This window comes from Ovis aries, chromosome 19, assembly GCF_016772045.2.
Source record: "Ovis aries strain OAR_USU_Benz2616 breed Rambouillet chromosome 19, ARS-UI_Ramb_v3.0, whole genome shotgun sequence".
In the NCBI taxonomy this organism is placed as follows: domain Eukaryota; kingdom Metazoa; phylum Chordata; class Mammalia; order Artiodactyla; family Bovidae; genus Ovis; species Ovis aries.
Genome location: NC_056072.1, coordinates 21,857,448 through 21,870,053, shown reverse-complemented (window position 1 = coordinate 21,870,053; position 12,606 = coordinate 21,857,448). Strand labels below are relative to the sequence as shown.

At 43.9% G+C, this 12,606-nt stretch overlaps 1 protein-coding gene across 13 annotated transcripts in view; it reads left to right on the top strand.

The window, feature by feature from the left end:
• The first annotated feature begins 10,116 nt into the window (after positions 1-10,116).
• The window catches only part of ITPR1 (inositol 1,4,5-trisphosphate receptor type 1), a 348,286-nt gene continuing 345,796 nt past the window's right edge, over positions 10,117-12,606 (top strand). For 11 of the 13 annotated variants that reach the window (XM_060402187.1, XM_027958140.3, XM_027958135.3 and 8 more), the window contains exons 1-2: positions 10,117-10,378; positions 11,230-11,305. The gene's annotated coding sequence lies outside the window, so the exon portion shown is untranslated. The remainder of the gene's footprint in view (positions 10,379-11,229; positions 11,306-12,606) is intronic. The other 2 variants (XM_027958142.3, XM_027958141.3) reach the window with 1 other exon arrangement.

Sequence of the window (12,606 nt, the reverse complement as noted above, 5' to 3'; positions counted from 1 at the left end):
TTTTCACCCTACTTCTCAAGCCAAGTGAACTTTTTCAAAACCGGGTGAACTCAGACATTTTGGTCTTTCAGAAGGTCAAATGATCATTCAGTCTATGTACAAGTTAAAAATAATTGGTAGGGACCTCTCTGGTGGTCCAGTGGCTAAGATTCTGCACTCCCAATCTGGGGCCCAGGTTCGATCTCTGGTTGGGAAAATAGATCCCACATGCCACAACTAAGAGTTCACAGGCTGCAACTAAGAGACCCAGTACAGCCTAATAAATAAATAATTTTTTTAAAAGAAAAAACATCAGTAAATCCTTACTGGGATCATTTTTTGGAAAGATCAGATCTATTACTTGTTGTTATATGGAATTATTTTCATGGAGCCATAATATATGCTGTTCTTTTTTCATTCAGATAGAAAACAGTACATCTGGAAACTCAGAATGGCCTTGCTTTTCCTATGAATGGTATTCTTTTGGAAACAATAATGTTTCTCTTTTACAAATCCTTATTTATTTTTGATGATGGGAGTACTATATGCTTGTTGAATTTTTTGTTCTTATAAGATAAGAGAACACCTATCTGTATAGAATTGCTCATTGGCATCAAAGATTGTCAGTTTCATCTATTAATATTTCTCAAAGTACCTAAGGTATTGAGTGAGACTTTGACTCCCTGTAAAATAAATGTACTGCTTCCTCCTTATACCCCTAAGTAGAACAGATAAGTGTAATTTAAAGAGTTTGTTTGAGGGAGAGTTGAATAGAGAAACTACTCACAAGAAGCTATTCCTCTCCTTCACTTGCTATATTATATTCAATATAAGTGTTTCCATGACAAAGGATCATCTTTATAATGTGCATCTTTATCAAGGGAGAAATATTCCCTTCTTTAATCAGTTCACCACCCTCAACAGTAGTAAAGTAATTAAAGAAGGCCAGAGGACATGGACAGCATAAGCCGATCTCGGTCTCAATTGCTAGGTCTGCAAAATATTACTGTACTGAAGAACAACGAAAGGAATGGGATGAAAGGCCATCTGAGGGCTACAACTATGGTTAAAAAGCAGCCAGACTTCCTATTTGTTACCCTCAAATTCTGCCTTTAAAAGTCTGAAATTCCTTTGGAAGGAACGTAATGATAAAGGAAAAACCAGGGACTTCCCTGGTGGTCCAGAAGCTTAGACTCCACACTCCCAATGCAGGGGCCCGGGTTTGGTCCCTGGTCTGGGCACTAGATCCCACATGCTGCAGCTAAGACCTGAGAAAGCTAACTAAATAAATGCTGCTAAGTGACTTCAGTTGTGTCTAATTCTTTGCAACCCCATGGGACTGTAGCCCACCAGGCTCCTCTGTCCGTGGGATTCTCCAGGCAAGAGTGGGTTGCCATGCCCTCCTCCAGGAGATCTTCCCGACTGAGGGATCGAACCCTCATCTCTTATGTCTCCTGCACTGGCAGGCAGGTTCTTTACTACTAGTACCACCTGAAAGTGAAAGTGAAGGTCGCTCAGTCGTGTCTGACTCTTAGCGACTCTGAGCGATTTCGTGGACTGTAGTCCATGAAATTCTCCAGGCCAGCATACTGGAGTGGGTAGCCTTTCCCTTCTCCAGGGGATCTTCCTAACCCAGGGATGAAACCCAGGTCTCTCACATTGCAGGCGGATTTTTTTTTTTACCAGCTGAGCCACAAGGGAAGTCCAAGAATACTGGAGTGGGTAGCCTAGCCTTTCCCCAGGGGATCTTGCCAACCCAGGAATTGAATTACATTGCAGGCAGATTCTTTACCAACTGAGCTATCAGGGAAGCCCCCAAATAAATAAATAAGTAAATAAATATTAAAAAAGAAGAAAAGTAGACAGCAAAACACTTTGTATTCTACTCAGTTTTTTTCTCTTTTCTCAATGCCCGGTATAGAACCCAGTAGACAGATTATGTGTGTGCTCAGTCGCTCAGTTATGTCCCACTCTTTTGCAACCTCATGGACTGCAGCCCGCCAGGCTTCTTTGTCCATGGGATTCTCCAGGCAAGAATACTGGAGTGGGTTGTCACTTCCTCCTCCAGGGGATCTTCCTGACCCAGGGACTGAACCCATGTCTCCTGCAATGGCAAGCCTGTTCTTTACCACTGAGCCACCAGGGAGGCTGGTCCTAGAGTACGTGAAAGTGAAAGTGAAGTCTCTCAGTTGTGTCCACTCTTTGCAACCCCATGGACTATAGCCTACCAGGCTCCTCTGTCCATGGGATTTTCTGGGCAATAGTACTGGAGTGGATTGCCATTTCCTCCTCCAGGGGATCTTCCTGACCCAGGGACTGAACCCATGTCTCCTGCAATGGCAAGCCTGTTCTTTACCACTGAGCCATCAGGGAGGCCGGTCCTAGAGTACGTGAAAGTGAAAGTGAAGTCTCTCAGTCGTGTCTACTCTTTGCAACCCCATGGACTATAGCCTACCAGGCTCCTCTGTCCATGGGATTTTCCGGGCAATAGTACTGGAGTGGGTTGCCATTTCCTTCTCCAATGCATGAAAGTGAAAATGAAGTCGCTCAGTCGTGTCCTAGAGTACGTAGGTACCCCTTAATATTAGTTCAGTACTGACCGCCAGCTACTTGCTGCTGCTGCTGCTAAGTTGCTTCAGTCGTGTCCAACTCTGTGCCACCCCATGGACTGCAGCCTACCAGGCTCCTCCGTACATGGGAATTTCCAGGCAAGAGTACTGGAGTGGGTTGCCATTACCTTCTCCGGCCAGCTACTTAAGCAGCCAATAAAATGTTCCTGTATAATTCCTCTACTTGACCCCCCACGCCTCCAATCCCACTTCCCTTGGCTGACCCCCCACCTCACTGATCTGTTTCATAAAGGATTAACCTCAGACTCTCCATCTGGGTTGAACTCATGATGCAGATTACCCATATCCTAAAACTACAATTAGAGGAAAATACTACTTTAAATCTGGGAACAAAATTAAGTGGGAACAAAAGGAAGCAGTTTACTCTCTTGAGTCTGGATATGCTGATGCAACACAGGAAGTGCAAAAGCTGCAGGTTCTGCTTGACTGGTAACTGAATTAAGTAGATTTCAGTACTTGCTTTAGTGACCAGGTCTATTGATCATTAAATAACTTTCCCAGGACTAGGGGAAAATGAAGCCCATAAAAATTCTTAAGTTTTCCACTTCTCTTTTCTTATGCATCATTTGCTTTGCTTTCCTGGTTGACTTGAAAAACCCTAAAAAGAATATATTGCGATGAATTACTCATAATTTGGACACCTTTGACACCAATTTGCCTAGTTATAGTAACTAAGTTGTTTTACATTTTACTTAAAAAGCTAAATGGAAAGTTTAAAATAATTTGTTGCACTTAACTATCACCTTCAAAGGTATGAAATAGTTTTCCAGCATAACTGTGAAATGATCGGAAAATGGTCATAGAAATATCTAAAATTTGGCAAGATTTTAGATCATTTTTTGAGTAAATAGACAAGCACAAATACATAAACATGATTTTTTTAAGATTGCATACATATGCATGTTTTGCGAGTAAGTTTCAGAGACCACAAGATGCCACTTTTAAATACTCTAGGGTACATCTCCTAAGGACAGGGCATTCTCCTCTATAATACCATTATCACACCCAAGAAAATTAGTAATTCCACATGCTCAGTCATTTCAGTCATATCTGACTCTGTGACTCCAGGCTTCTCTGTCCATGGGATCCTCCAGACCAGAATACTGAAGTGGGCTGCCAGGCCCACCTCAATAATTTCACAACATTCTTTAATATACAACCTAGATTCAAATTTTTCTAGTTGCTGAAAAATATCTTCCAAAGATTTTTTTGTTTCTTCCAATTCAGGATCCAGTCACTGGTGACATGTTGTATTTAGTTGTAGTATTTAGTTGCTATATTTGTTTTAGTCTTTTAAAATCCAGATAGTCCTCCTGCTATTTTTTTTTCCCTGTGACATGGATTTATTTGAAGAGTTTATACCAATGGTCTTGTGGAATGCCCATATCCTGGGTTAGTTTGACTGTATGGTGAAATATTTTGGGCAAGAATGTTTCACGTGTAATATCACGGGCTTCTTACAGAAGAATCATATCAGGATGTAAATAGTGTTTGCTTGTCCCAGTATTTTTGATAGTAAATTTTATTACTTGGTTAATGTTGGGCGATTGCCATATCTCTTCACTATAAAGGTCCACTTACACGCACGTGTGTTCAGTAGCTTCAGTCATGTTTGACTCTTTGCAGCCCTATGGACTGTAGCCTGCCAGCTCCTCTGTCCATGGGATTCTCCAGGTAAGAATACTGGAGTGGTTGCCATGCCCTCTTCCAGGGGATCTTCCCCACCTGGGACTGAACCTACATCTCTTATGTCTCCTGCATTGGCAGGGGAGTTCTTTACCACTAGTGCCACCTGGGAAGCCCCTTCATAATTCCTGGATGGTGAGGAGGCTGAGTTTTACAGACCATATGAATTTATTTTTCCCCATCAACATTTTACCCAGGAAGTTTGGTATTTATTGATACTGTCTAAACAAATGTTTACTGCAGAAGCTACAAAATGGTGATTTTCTAATTGGATTATTCCTTCTACATGTATTAGCTGGCTACTTCTATAAGGAAGAGCTTTCTGTTTTTCTTTTGGCAAACAGATTTCCTTTCAGTTCAAACACTAGGATAAGATAATGAGGCCTTTTCTAAGGTTTCTTCAAGTCCCGAGATCTAACTTGGCTACCAGAGTAGTTTAGGATAATAGTCTTACAGATGGGAGGCGGGAAAGGGAGGGAAATGTCTGAGTTGATAATAAAGCCTTTGTTCTGCATGTGTCACAGGAAGATAATGGGTAAGAAAGCAATAATGCCTTTGATTTGCTCATGAGATTCTTGATAATATTGGCAGCAATAATCAGAGATGGTATCACTTTCATATAGCTTAACGTTGTAGTAAGTACTTCATTTTTGTGTTCTATAGCTATAATGTTGCCTCCTGGATTTTATATCATTGACAATTTGCCCATATTCCCTCCACATGCAAGGTTACTGACAAATAGTAAATCTATGTATTTATTTATTTATTTGCCTTGGGTCTTAGCTGCTGCCCACGTGACCTTGCTTGCATCATGTAGGATCTTTTGTTGTGGCACACAGACTGAAGTTGTGCATGGGCTCAGTAGTTGTGCACAGGCCTAGTTGCTCCATGGTATATGGAATCTTAGATCTTAGTTCTCTGACCAGGGATCAAACCCGTGTTCCTTACACTGCAAGATGGACTCTCAACCCCTGGATCAGCAGGGAAGTCCCCAACAGTCTCTTTTAAACTCCAGAGATAGGACAGCAACTATAGGGCCTCTTCTGGTTCATCCCTTTTCTTAGTCTCAGAGAATGCCCAGAGCCTCAGCTCAGAGAAAACATTTTGCTTTTCCTATAGCTCCACGCTTTCCTTGTGGCTCAGACGGCAAACGAATCTGCTTGCAATGCAGGAGACCCTGGTTCGATCTCTGGGTCAGGAAGATTCCCTGGAGAAGGGAAGGGCTACCCCCTCCAGTATTCTTGCCTGAAGAATCCCATGGTCAGAGGAGCCTGGTGGGCTACAGGGTTGCAAAGAATGGACACAACTGAGCTACCAACACTCTTTTCCTAGCTCTGTATCTAATTGTTCTCTCTCTTGCTCTTGTCCAAATGCCAACTGTACTTTTCCCATCTCAGACAGGGCTGCTGTGTGTTTCTGAGTCATTTCTTCTGGTCATCCTTATGGTTTCAATAGTGAATTAGCCAGTAAATGCTGAGCACCTACTCTGTATGCAAAGCTGAGGTAGATGCTATACAAATATAGGGATCTGGTCTCTATCTTCAAAGAGTTTATCTGGTGGGAGAGACAATGTCACAGAAAGATGGAGCTAAAAGCCAATCTAGTCTTGCAGGAGTATCTATGAATGAGTGGAGGGGTGGTGTTGGTGTTGGTATGAGGAATTCCAAGAACTAATGCTAAAATTGTGAACATTTGTGTTGTGTTGGGGCAAATGTCTGTGGGTTCTGAGATTCTCAAAAGGGCTGTGAGTACATCCTTCCACCACAAAAATAAAGTAAGATGTTTTGATAAAACCCAAATGAACTTTTTGGCCAGTGCAATAGAATCTTTTACCTGGACGAAAATGGGGACTAATATTGCCCTATTAATCTGATGTTTGGTTTGGAGGTGAGTCTTCTTTCATCACAATCAACATTTTCTCATGCTTGTTGACAGTGTTGTCTTGGTACACTAGGGTGAGCTTGCAAAGCCACTCATGTCCAATGACGTGTGTGATCTGGTGAGGTTGGCAGAACAAAGACCATTGGCTTCACTCTATCAAAATCACTGTGACTGGCCACAGTTACATGGATATTAAGGGTGCAGCTAGGGGCCACACCCTTTGTTTTTTTCCCGATCTTTGCTTTCTCCAGCATATCTTGCTGTCTTAATCAGGGTAGCATTTGTGGGTGGGCTTCTAGGAAGATTAATTCAGTTGCAATTTTTAGCTAAATGCCACTGATGAGAACCTGTTTCTATTTGCAGGGTTTCCCTGGGGTAGCTGGTGTGCTAGTTTTGGATGTTCTTCAGATGTCTGCTCAGTCTGTTAAAGCGTCCTGACTGCAGAGCCCTTCTACTTCCCCGCATAGGGCATTTTCAAGGGCAGAGTCATAAATGGCAGCTTTCAGGGCTGGTCGTCATCTCAAATTGGATCTTGAGAATCAGACTCTCGGTGCTCTAGACCAGCACTGTCCAGTTGTGTATGATATAAGCCTTGTGCATAATTTTGAATATTGTAGTGATATAGTAAAAAAGTTTAAAAGGAAACAGATGACATTCATTTTTTATTCCAAATAATGCTTTAGTAAATGTATTAGTTTAAATAGAATTAAATATCTAACATAATTTTTTAAAAATGAAATATAATTTATATATTGTGTAACATTAAGGTATACAATGTGAGGTGACATTAGTTTTAATAGTTACTTTGTTTAACTCATATCCGAATATTATCATTTTACCATGTGATCAATATAAAAATATTGATGAGATATTTTAACTTTCCTGTCATAAGTGTTTGAAGTTTAGTGTGTATTCTACACTTTCTTCACATCTCAGTTACAAATAGCTACATCTTAAGTGCCCAAATGTTTTGTAGCTACTGTATTAGAGAGCACAGATCTAGAAAATTTTTCTAGGGAAAAATACAACTAAGACAAATAAGCCCCCTTACCTCTATAGATAATGGAGGGTGAGTTGGGCAGTGGCCCTTTTATTGTGATATCAATCACCAGTCATACACCATCGCAGAGAACTTCTGAGCATCATTGCAAATTTATTACAACTACCTTCTGGTGACCCAGTAGCTTCCAGAACTTGAGGTTAGTTGCATAATGTTGAAAAGGACTATTCATACATACAGGTAGAGGAAACAGTCTGTGACGCAAATGGGCTACAAGGTGTGTGCCCAGAAAATACGTTCATCTAGCTTGCCACATGCCTGCCACACCTCCTGTCAAAACACCTTTTTAGAATGAACTTTTTTTTTTTTTTTGGCATATGTAAAAAAATACACAGACAAAGGACTAAGGCTTTCTGAGTTAGGAATGGTAGGGAATACAACCATGAATAAAAGATGGCCCCTGCCTTTAATGAAACTTGTCTTCTCGATGAGAAGACAGTGGAGATAACAGTTAAAGGTCAGGCGTCCACAGTATGGTGAGGATGAATATTACCCAACTCCAGCCCTCAGACATGACCAAGTTTTCTTAAGAAAACCCACTTTAAAATCCCACTGTTTCTCTGAGTTAGAAGCACAGGAAATAATCACCTTTAATGTTTACCAGTTATGTTAGCATAGAATGATTTGTTGAATTTAAAACATAGAGCCACAAACCATTTAGAAATGGAACAGATTGTTTTCATGAAGGAAAAGAAGAAAGGGGACAGATATGTAAGGTGTGGATTCATTTTTTGTGACAGGTCAGGGGAGCATCTTGCTGATGGGACTGGTAGCTTGAGGCTTTAGGCACAAGGCTGTGGTGTCCAACAACCAGAGGATGATGTTGAAAAAGAGGAGACAAGAGTGAAAGTGATAACCATTCTTGCTGATTAAATGCTTATATGAGCAGACAAATACAATGTATATGTTTACATTGGGGAAGCTGTGGATGGCAGTGGTTAAGAACTAAGGATTGGGAGACTTCCCTGGTGGTCCAGTGGTTAAGAATCCCAAGGGACATAGGTTCGACCCCTGGTTGGGAAACTAAGATCCCACATGCTGCAACTAAAACCTAAGGCAGCCAAGAAAAAAAAAAAAAAGAAGAACCAAGGTTTGGGAGTCAAGACAGCCTACCCCGCTGTGTGACTTTGGGAGTTATTTAACTTCTCTATGCCTCAACTTTCTCATAAGTTAAAAAAAAAAGTTCATTAATAGGACTTGATGAGAGAATGTACATGAAGAGTTTAGAATAATGCCTGGCACATGGCATGAATCCAATAATTATTATCTAAATTATTATTAGCCAATAATTATTATTACTTTGGGCATTATTATGTCAGTAATAATTATTAGCTATGGTGCTTCCCTAATTTGTTGCTGAAGTCCGCAAGACTGTGGACTCTGTATCAAGCAATCCTGACAAAAGATTGGCAAATTCTAATGATTTTTCTCCCTCTCCGATGGCAAAACTAGGGCAAAGAGATAAAAAATGACTTGCCCAAGGGCTCAGAGGCTGCTCCCAAAATGGGGAGGGAGGCCATTTAAAGTAGTGCTGACGGATTTCCCCGGAGACAAGGACTTAGTATACTTATAGGCTGGAATTGGAATCCGGGCTGCACTACTTAACTGATGGTGTCATCTTGAGAATTCATCTGATTTCTTTGAGCTCTCAGTTGTGCCTCTGTCAAATAGGGACAATAAATAAGTCAAGGGTTGTTAAAACTCATGAAAAGCGCATGTGGGCTGGGCTCAAAAGAGTCAAACTCCTCAATTATTATTATTGCTGTTGCTGTTGTAGCAGATCTTTTGCGGCGGTAGGCAGTGCCTATCCGGAACACAGTGGAACACTCAACACCATGCCCCAGTGCCTGGCACCCAGTACACTCTCAGGAAACGTCGGGAGAATGAACGCACATCTGAGGCTCGACTTGCCCACCTTCCCAAAGCGGGAGCCTGAGCAGATAGCCCGGGATGTCCAGGTATCACTTAGCAGTGAGCTGAATCCACTTTATGTCCCGGAAGCCCCTGTAGGACCTGCTGGAGGGCGCCCCGCCTGGACGCGCATCTTCTTGTGAGCGGCTCGCTCCAAAGCCCTTATTTTTCTGGTTTGCGGTTTATTTACTTAAGCATTTGCAACTCCCGGGAGGAGAGGGGCTGCTTGTAGCAGGGTCAGCACCGAGGTCGTGATTCGTATTTATTTTCTGCCTCTCAATCTCAGCACCGGCAAGTCACAACCAGGCTCCTTTACATGTGCACGGAGACGCTTGCGTTTCTTTACCTCCTGAGGGGCAAGGAAAGACAAGCGCAGTTCGGGTTCAGGAAAGTGCTCTCAAGCCTCTTGCCTGTGTTCCCACTTGCGTTGCTCCCAGACTTAGATTTCTGTGCAAACCCGAAGAAAGCGGAACAGCTTAAATAAAGACAACCTCACGCCTTTAATCCTTGACCGCAAACACTGGAGTTTTTGTGCCCTGGATTTCTGAAATTCTTGGCTGGGTACTCAAAGCGGGGGAAGGGTGGGTAACAGCTTGTAAAAACTTCCCAAAGCAGAAATCCGAGCTCTTCCCCGCCCCCTGCTCCCAATGACACCTGGATTCTAGAGAAATGGGGCAGCCGACGGAGGAGCGTCCCCAAGGGCTGGGGGCGCCCCCCACGGGTGGTTTTGAGTCGCGGGTTCCTAAGCCAACGGGTTCTCGGCGCAGAGCCGGGTTTGAAGCCCGGACTCCCCGCAGGACGCCCCTCCCTGTCCCCGTGCGCGTCTATTTAGAGCCCAGCCTGGGAACCCATGGGATTCTGGGACTTGTAGTTCACCCTCGCAGCCCCAGGCGCTGCCACGACCCCGGACTCGGACTACATTGCCCAGGGAGCGTCCCGGCCTATATAAGCTGCCAGGAGCTGCTTCGAAGTGCAGTAACCATGTGGATGTGCTGCTGAAGCGTTTCCTCTAGCTCGCTGGGGTGGGAGGAGAGAAGGAGGAGGTGGTGGTGGTGGAGGAGGAGGCAGAGGGTGGAGAGAGAGAAATCGCACGCCGAGAGGAGGTGTGGGTGTTCCGCTTCCATCCTAACGGAACGAGCTCCCTCTTCGCGGACATGGGATTACCCAGCGGCTGCTAACCCCCTCTCCTCGCCCTGCTCCGCCAAAGTGGCGTGGCTCCCCGGGCACTAAGGTAGCGGCTGGGGGCCGGGTAGAGGGCGCGGGGAGTTGGTACTGTCCCCAGGAGCAGAAGTTTTTGCCTCGCTCTCTTCTCGTTCTTGGTGGATTTTCATGCACTTGCATGCATTCTGGGGGTTCTTTTCCTGAGGGCATTTTGGGGGTGTTCATTTAAGGTTAAAAAAAATTCTCGATTCCATCGACTGGCTTTGAGGCTACTCATTCTGGGTTGTAAAGGCATTCCCCCAAGTTGGAAACTAGCAGCAGCTGCAGAAAATAGTGGGTTTTGGTGGCGAGGGGGCAGGGAGGGAGGTCGTGGAGATGTCCTATGTGAGTAGGCTAAAGGAAACAATCTTTCTTAAAATGCAGCCTTCCGTTGTGCTGCAAGGGAGAGGAATGCATATGTGGGGGCCCCAGTGGGGAGGTTTTAGAAAAACGGAAGAGAACCCGGGGAGCGGTGACGGATGAAGTGTGGACGGAGCTCACGCCTGATGGGGATGCGGGCTTTGGATACTTGGCCTCCGCTCCTGGAAACAAGTGCTTTGGGATCAGCCAAACACTTCTCTTAGTTTCAGCCCCACGGCGCGTTCGAAGTTTGTGCGTACTTAGTCTCACTTGTCAGTTGTATATTGGAAACAGATGAAATGACCAGTAATCTTTACCTAAGTGAACCCACCAACCTACCTGTCAAATCTGGTGGTGGTGGCGGTCCTGCGTGTGTATGTGTGTGTTTTGGGGGAGGGAGGAGGGTTGTCTCTCCAGGAAGGAGGTTAACTGAAAGTGGAAATGTAGAATTTGAAAATTTCTATTAGGGACCCACTTCTGTCCAATCTCGCATTCAGCTTTCTTTCTTTCTCAATTACTTAGGAGCTGACCACCAGGGAGCAGAACTCACACCCCTGGCTGGGCGTGTTTTGGCAACAGAGTGCCTGACCTGGGTCAGGTGAGTGCGGAAGCCTGAAAGCTGTAGTTAATAATGAGTTTTGGTCCTAAGCCTATTTTAAGTTCTCGCTAAGGAGTCATGGAGATGGGGAGTAGGAAGAGACAGGAAACTCCATGGCAAATTCTCTGAAATTTGTCACTGCCTGTGGTAAGGGCTTTAGGGAATGTATGAGATCCAGGGGGCAGTCCTGTCTAGTACTTTTGGCCCTGACTCAGAAGTGAAGCAGCCTGAAGGTTTACGGGAGCAGGGGGAAAAAAGAAAGAGATGGAGCAGTAAAAGGGATGCCCACTGGTGATCTGAGAATTGAACTTGCCAGGAGGTGTGCTGATGATTTAAATTTTGAAAGATGCAGTGCATTTCATCTGCCAAGATACATAAGCAAAATTTATCTGCTTCCCTCTTTCAAAAATAGTCACTTTCCTTTTTTTTCCCCCTTATACTGTGAATATGTGTTTAATCAGAGTAGGTTGTGTGGCAAGAGATTCAAGTGGGTTGCTGGCAAATTGAACTTGAAAAAGGGAAGTTCTTGAAGCTTAAGAAAGTAACATCCAATCCTTGATGCCACCTGAGCATCAAGGAATCTGGTGGATTCCTCTGGTTTAGGTGCCTGTCATGGGATATGAGCTGAGAGCATCATTTATCTGTAAACGCAAGCAGCTCTTATGTTTTCTCCTGCAAATGTTCAGACTGCACTTCAAGAGAGGGAGGTTTTACCAGGTGCACAAATGCCCATTGCTGCAGATTTGAGCATCACAAGCTTTTTCTTCTGAAATGGTTAGGGATAGGATAAACAACAGGGTAATACAGGTGGGTGGGGCCTGGGTCTTCATAACTTATTTAACATTCTAAATATTTAGCTGTTCCCTGGGCTACAATCTTTGGGCTTTTCTAATTAGAAAAGAAGTCAGACACTTCATTATAGTAGTATTGTGCTTTTGTTTCCTGTTGATAAGATCCTCCGGAGTGCTGGTGGAGTGGGAAGTATTTGGATGTGTGAGGTCCACTTCCTTTTTGGAGTTCTCTTGACTCCCATAGCTACGTGGGCATTCATAAGGCCAAGGATTGGGTTCAGTTCCCCTCTTCAGAGGAAGCTGCAGGCAAGGAGAAAGTGGTCCACAAAATCTTCTCTGACTGGTTGCTAAAAATGAGAATAATAGACATGAAGTACTTGTAAGCCAGGTCCATAGCTATACATCACAGGAACCCTGTGAGTCAGGTACGGGCGAAGAAGCTGAGGTGCAGAGTGAGATCACTTGTCCAGTGGATGCAAGCTGTAACCCCAGGCTTTGGGATTTTGCTAT